We start from the raw sequence: 7,611 nt of genomic DNA, 5'->3' as shown, positions 1-7,611 counted from the left end.
TATTGCCTGCTGGAGCTCCTGCACTAGTTCTGCACACTGTGCAGGGCTTGCTGAATCCTGGAGACTGTTTAATCAATTCTGTCTATTCAGCCACAGAAATAAATAAATCAAGAGAGATTGGATACGAAGACAGATAGTGTAAATTGCAACTATATTAAGTTAGTAAAAGTATTTGTACTGTATAGTGGCCAAAATATATATATATTTATATATTATTATAATATATACATTTATATATTATATATTATATATTATATATACCCAGTTTTGAAATTTAACAATAGTTTCTGGAACAAACGTACCCTTTTCCTGCCTTACTCCCTTGGAAAGTGAACAAGAGGAATACAAAGAACATTATACCCCTGATCTACCCTGTGACTTGCCTGGGTGGACAAAATTAAGGTTCCTCTGTTAATCCCAACTACTGGAACAAACGTACCCTTTTCCTGCCTTACTCCCTTGGAAAGTGAACAAGAGGAATACAAAGAACATTATACCCCTGATCTAAACCTGTGACTTGCCTGGGTGGACAAAATTAAGGTTCCTCTGTTAATCCCAACTACTGGAACAAACGTACCCTTTTCCTGCCTTACTCCCTTGGAAAGTGAACAAGAGGAATACAAAGAACATTATACCCCTGATCTACCCCTGTGACTTGCCTGGGTGGACAAAATTAAGGTTCCTCTGTTAATCCCAACTACTGGAACAAACGTACCCTTTTCCTGCCTTACTCCCTTGGAAAGTGAACAAGAGGAATACAAAGAACATTATACCCCTGATCTACCCCTGTGACTTGCCTGGGTGGACAAAATTAAGGTTCCTCTGTTAATCCCAACTACTGGAACAAACGTCTTTTCCTGCCTTACTCCCTTGGAAAGTGAACAAGAGGAATACAAAGAACATTATACCCCTGATCTACCCCTGTGACTTGCCTGGGTGGACAAAATTAAGGTTCCTCTGTTAATCCCAACTACTGGAACAAACGTATTTTCCTGCCTTACTCCCTTGGAAAGTGAACAAGAGGAATACAAAGAACATTATACCCTGATCTACCCCTGTGACTTGCCTGGGTGGACAAAATTAAGGTTCCTCTGTTAATCCCAACTACTGGAACAAACGTACCCTTTTCCTGCCTTACTCCCTTGGAAAGTGAACAAGAGGAATACAAAGAAGTATGTGTAATGGCTGCTAGACCTTTATCTATACAATTGTATAAGACTTGCTAGCTGCTTTAACGCACCCCCTGCCAGGATAGCCAGCAGCTTAAACCCCCCTGTATCCCAGCTTCTCTATTCTTTCGCTTTACCTCCCTTCTTCTTTCAGCCCAAATTGTCCCAGGACATTCCTTGTGCATTAAGGTGCATTTCTGCTTTTGTCCACTAGGTGGCATCCTCCCTTGCCTGAAAAGACTTACTGTACTCACCTTTTTACTCTCACTGTGCTATAACAGTTCTTCTTGTCACCCTATCTCTCCTGTACTCTTTGTCTCTCTACACCACTAATCTTTCCTTTTTCACTCCTGCTCCCATTCTCTTATACCAACTCTTCACAAGTATCTAGGTCCCCTCTATATATCCCTCTGCATACTCACCCCACTACAACTACTTTCTACTGATTGTTTCTTGAGCCTCTCCATCCTCTCTGGCTCTTTTGCTCTGATTCCCATATCTCTCCTTACCCCATTGAATCTGCCTTCCTTTTTGGTTTCTTTTCTCATGTCCCTCCCCCTCTTCCACTGACTTACATGTTTCTGCTTTGCTTCTCATACCTCTCCGTACTCTCTAACCCTGCCTTTCCATTCTGATTACCTTCTATATGTCCCTCCCCCTCTGCCACTGCCTTACATATTTTCCGGTCTCTATCCACTGCTCCCATCTCCGCCCCTCCTACCCTTTCCCCTCCCACCTCTTCCCTACAACTTCCTTCCAGAAGTTTTAAAACACCTCTCGTCCTGCGGGCGCCATTTTTAAACAAGCCCGACCTCAGCTGCTGTGCATTCCTGGTAGAGCGTTGTTTCTACTGTAAGTAGATCCTGTTGTTTGATTTTGTTCATTATTTCTTTTGTGTAATAATCTAGTGCTGCCTACTCTATAAGCGCAGGGATAGTGTTGCCGTTTGAGATGTTTTTTTAAGGCAATAGCGCCTTTAATATAGGAGTCGCTAATGTTTTATTGCCTGCGCATACTCCCACTCACAGGGACGCTATCGGCCATGTCCCGTCCTCATCTCTTCATATACTAGAATTGATATGTTCAGCTTTTATAGCGCATTATAGATGACCACTGTCTAATTTGAAGCGTACTGTTATTTACTGGTCAGCGCTGTTACAAACTGCCTTTTTATGCTCAATACTGGTCAAACGCTGTTGCAAACTGCTTTTATTATGCCTGTTTGTTGGATATGTATTATTACTAATGCCTATTAGTTGCCGCACTGATGATTCTGGTGTGCACTGAGTAACTTCTCTTCATAAACGTTGCTGACGTTTAAAACTGCTATTTACCTCATGGTACATTGTTTTCTGGCTATGATAACTATATTAGGGTTGTTTAGAGAGCATATTGGTTAATTTTCCTAAAACACAGTATCACCATTCGGAACAGCTAATTGTCCACGTGCTTGTTAATGTAATTACGCCATCTTCACAAGCGTTATAGAGCGTATGCAATAAGAACTTGCTCCTGTCTATATTGAGGTCTGCTACCTGACCGCTTTGATATTTCAGTGTGTACTGACTTTATGACTGCTTCTTCCCCTCCCTATATCATGAAGATAGACGTTTTTATAATGTGTTACTTGAATATGGTTTTCTGTATGTAACTGTTTGTGGTATGACTGCCCTTTTAGTTTTCTGCTATGTGTTAATTGAATATTGGTTATTTGTACAAAACTGCTTGTAGTATGACTGCCCTTTCTGCTCTCTACTAGATAACTTGTGTGTCGTTTCTTATGATTGTACTGCCTTGGAGTCAATGATGTGTTTCCATTACTAAACCTCTTTTCTCACATTTCTTTGTCTTCTAGCATTATACCCCTGATCTACCCCTGTGACTTGCCTGGGTGGACAAAATTAAGGTTCCTCTGTTAATCCCAACTACTGGAACAAACGTACCCTTTTCCTGCCTTACTCCCTTGGAAAGTGAACAAGAGGAATACAAAGAAGTATGTGTAATTGCTGCTAGACCTTTATCTATACAATTGTATAAGACTTGCTAGCTGCTTTAACGCACCCCCTGCCAGGATAGCCAGCAGCTTAACCCCCCTGTATCCCAGCTTCCCTATTCTTTCGCTCACTTTACCTCCCTTCTTCTTTCAGCCCAAATTGTCCCAGGACATTCCTTGTGCATTAAGGTGCATTTCTGCTTTTGTCCACTAGGTGGCATCCTCCCTTGCCTGAAAAGACTTACTTTACTCACCTTTTACTCTCACTGTGCTATAACAGTTCTTCTTGTCACCCTATCTCTCCTGTACTCTTTGTCTCTCTACACCTCTAATCTTTCCTTTTTTCACTCCTGCTCCCATTCTCTTATACCAACTCTTCACAAGTATCTAGGTCCCCTCTATATATCCCTCTGCATACTCACCCCACTACAACTACTTTCTACTGATTGTTTCTTGAGCCTCTCCATCCTCTCTGGCTCTTTTGCTCTGATTCCCATATCTCTCCTTACCCCATTGAATCTGCCTTCCTTTTTGGTTTCTTTTCTCATGTCCCTCCCCCTCTTCCACTGACTTACATGTTTCTGCTTTGCTTCTCATACCTCTCCGTACTCTCTAACCCTGCCTTTCCATTCTGATTACCTTCTATATGTCCCTCCCCCTCTGCCACTGCCTTACATATTTTCCGGTCTCTATCCACTGCTCCCATCTCCGCCCCTCCTACCCTTTCCCTCCCACCTCTTCCCTACAACTTCCTTCCAGAAGTTTTAAAACACCTCTCGTCCTGGGCTTGAGCCATTTTTAAACAAGCCCGACCTCAGCTGCTGTGCATTCCTGGTAGAGCGTTGTTTCTACTGTAAGTAGATCCTGTTGTTTGATTTTGTTCATTATTTCTTTTGTGTAATAATCTAGTGCTGCCTACTCTATAAGCGCAGGGATAGTGTTGCCGTTTGAGATGTTTTTTAAGGCGATAGTGCCTTTAATATAGGTGTCGCTAATGTTTTATTGCCTGCGCATACTCCCACTCACAGGGACGCTATCGGCCATGTCCCGTCCTCATCTCTTCATATACTAGAATTGATATGTTCAGCTTTTATAGCGCATTATAGATGACCACTGTCTAATTTGAAGCGTACTGTTATTTACTGGTCAGCGCTGTTACAAACTGCCTTTTTATGCTCAATACTGGTCAAACGCTGTTGCAAACTGCTTTTATTATGCCTGTTTGTTGGATATGTATTATTACTAATGCCTATTAGTTGCCGCACTGATGATTCTGGTGTGCACTGAGTAACTTCTCTTCACAAACGTTGCTGACGTTTAAAACTGCTATTTACCTCATGGTACATTGTTTTCTGGCTATGATAACTATATTAGGGTTGTTTAGAGAGCATATTGGTTAATTTTCCTAAAACACAGTATCACCATTCGGAACAGCTAATTGTCCACGTGCTTGTTAATGTAATTACGCCATCTTCACAAGCGTTATAGAGCGTATGCAATAAGAACTTGCTCCTGTCTATATTGAGGTCTGCTACCTGACCGCTTTGATATTTCAGTGTGTACTGACTTTATGACTGCTTCTTCCCCTCCCTATATCATGAAGATAGACGTTTTTATAATGTGTTACTTGAATATGGTTTTCTGTATGTAACTGTTTGTGGTATGACTGCCCTTTTAGTTTTCTGCTATGTGTTAATTGAATATTGGTTCTTTGTACAAAACTGCTTGTAGTATGACTGCCCTTTCTGCTCTCTACTAGATAACCTGTGTGTCGTTTCTTATGATTGTACTGCCTTGGAGTCAATGATGTGTTTCCATTACTAAACCTCTTTTCTCACATTTCTTTGTCTTCTAGCATTATACCCCTGATCTACCCCTGTGACTTGCCTGGGTGGACAAAATTAAGGTTCCTCTGTTAATCCCAACTACTGGAACAAACGTACCCTTTTCCTGCCTTACTCCCTTGGAAAGTGAACAAGAGGAATACAAAGAAGTATGTGTAATGGCTGCTAGACCTTTATCTATACAATTGTATAAGACTTGCTAGCTGCTTTAACGCACCCCCTGCCAGGATAGCCAGCAGCTTAACCCCCCTGTATCCCAGCTTCTCTATTCTTTCGCTCACTTTACCTCCCTTCTTCTTTCAGCCCAAATTGTCCCAGGACATTCCTTGTGCATTAAGGTGCATTTCTGCTTTTGTCCACTAGGTGGCATCCTCCCTTGCCTGAAAAGACTTACTTTACTCACCTTTTTACTCTCACTGTGCTATAACAGTTCTTCTTGTCACCCTATCTCTCCTGTACTCTTTGTCTCTCTACACCTCTAATCTTTCCTTTTTTCACTCCTGCTCCCATTCTCTTATACCAACTCTTCACAAGTATCTAGGTCCCCTCTATATATCCCTCTGCATACTCACCCCACTACAACTACTTTCTACTGATTGTTTCTTGAGCCTCTCCATCCTCTCTGGCTCTTTTGCTCTGATTCCCATATCTCCTTACCCCATTGAATCTGCCTTCCTTTTTGGTTTCTTTTCTCATGTCCCTCCCCCTCTTCCACTGACTTACATGTTTCTGCTTTGCTTCTCATACCTCTCCGTACTCTCTAACCCTGCCTTTCCATTCTGATTACCTTCTATATGTCCCTCCCCCTCTGCCACTGCCTTACATATTTTCCGGTCTCTATCCACTGCTCCCATCTCCGCCCCTCCTACCCTTTCCCCTCCCACCTCTTCCCTACAACTTCCTTCCAGAAGTTTTAAAACACCTCTCGTCCTGCGGGCGCCATTTTTAAACAAGCCCGACCTCAGCTGCTGTGCATTCCTGGTAGAGCGTTGTTTCTACTGTAAGTAGATCCTGTTGTTTGATTTTGTTCATTATTTCTTTTGTGTAATAATCTAGTGCTGCCTACTCTATAAGCGCAGGGATAGTGTTGCCGTTTGAGATGTTTTTTAAGGCAATAGCCTTTAATATAGGAGTCGCTAATGTTTTATTGCCTCGCATACTCCCACTCACAGGGGCTATCGGCCATGTCCCGTCCTCATCTCTTCATATACTAGAATTGATATGTTCAGCTTTTATAGCGCATTATAGATGACCACTGTCTAATTTGAAGCGTACTGTTATTTACTGGTCAGCGCTGTTACAAACTGCCTTTTTATGCTCAATACTGGTCAAACGCTGTTGCAAACTGCTTTTATTATGCCTGTTTGTTGGATATGTATTATTACTAATGCCTATTAGTTGCCGCACTGATGATTCTGGTGTGCACTGAGTAACTTCTCTTCATAAACGTTGCTGACGTTTAAAACTGCTATTTACCTCATGGTACATTGTTTTCTGGCTATGATAACTATATTAGGGTTGTTTAGAGAGCATATTGGTAAATTTTCCTAAAACACAGTATCACCATTCGGAACAGCTAATTGTCCACGTGCTTGTTAATTTAATTACGCCATCTTCACAAGCGTTATGCAACAAGAACTTGCTCCTGTCTATATTGAGGTCTGCTACCTGACCGCTTTGATATTTCAGTGTGTACTGACTTTATGACTGCTTCTTCCCTTCCCTATATCATGAAAATAGACGTTTTTATAATGTGTTACTTGAATATGGTTTTCTGTATGTAACTGTTTGTGGTATGACTGCCCTTTTAGTTTTCTGCTATGTGTTAATTGAATATTGGTTATTTGTACAAAACTGCTTGTAGTATGACTGCCCTTTCTGCTCTCTACTAGATAACTTGTGTGTCATTTCTTATGATTGTACTGCCTTGGAGTCAATGATGTGTTTCCATTACTAAACCTCTTTTCTCACATTTCTTTGTCTTCTAGCATTATACCCCTGATCTACCCCTGTGACTTGCCTGGGTGGACAAAATTAAGGTTCCTCTGTTAATCCCAACTACTGGAACAAACGTACCCTTTTCCTGCCTTACTCCCTTGGAAAGTGAACAAGAGGAATACAAAGAAGTATGTGTAATTGCTGCTAGACCTTTATCTATACAATTGTATAAGACTTGCTAGCTGCTTTAACGCACCCCCTGCCAGGATAGCCAGCAGCTTAACCCCCCTGTATCCCAGCTTCTCTATTCTTTCGCTCACTTTACCTCCCTTCTTCTTTCAGCCCAAATTGTCCCAGGACATTCCTTGTGCATTAAGGTGCATTTCTGCTTTTGTCCACTAGGTGGCATCCTCCCTTGCCTGAAAAGACTTACTTTACTCACCTTTTTACTCTCACTGTGCTATAACAGTTCTTCTTGTCACCCTATCTCTCCTGTACTCTTTGTCTCTACACCACTAATCTTTCCTTTTTCACTCCTGCTCCCATTCTCTTATACCAACTCTTCACAAGTATCTAGGTCCCCTCTATATATCCCTCTGCATACTCACCCCACTACAACTACTTTCTACTGATTGTTTCTTGAGCCTCTCCATCCTCTCTGGCTCAC

At 41.8% G+C, this 7,611-nt stretch overlaps 1 long non-coding RNA gene across 1 annotated transcript; it reads left to right on the top strand.

Annotated features, from left to right (window-relative positions):
• Window positions 1-1,048: 1,048 nt before the first annotated feature.
• On the top strand, window positions 1,049-7,124 carry LOC122804066. The gene is made up of 4 exons (XR_006365163.1): window positions 1,049-1,172; window positions 3,025-3,162; window positions 5,018-5,155; window positions 6,995-7,124. It is a non-coding gene; the product is annotated as an uncharacterized LOC122804066 (long non-coding RNA).
• The last annotated feature ends 487 nt before the right edge of the window (window positions 7,125-7,611 follow it).

Source organism: Protopterus annectens, chromosome 6.part0, assembly GCF_019279795.1.
Source record: "Protopterus annectens isolate FY-2018-M chromosome 6.part0, PAN1.0, whole genome shotgun sequence".
In the NCBI taxonomy this organism is placed as follows: Eukaryota; Metazoa; Chordata; order Ceratodontiformes; family Protopteridae; genus Protopterus; species Protopterus annectens.
Note: the sequence above shows the minus strand (reverse complement) of the source record. Positions and strands in the feature narration are given on the sequence as shown.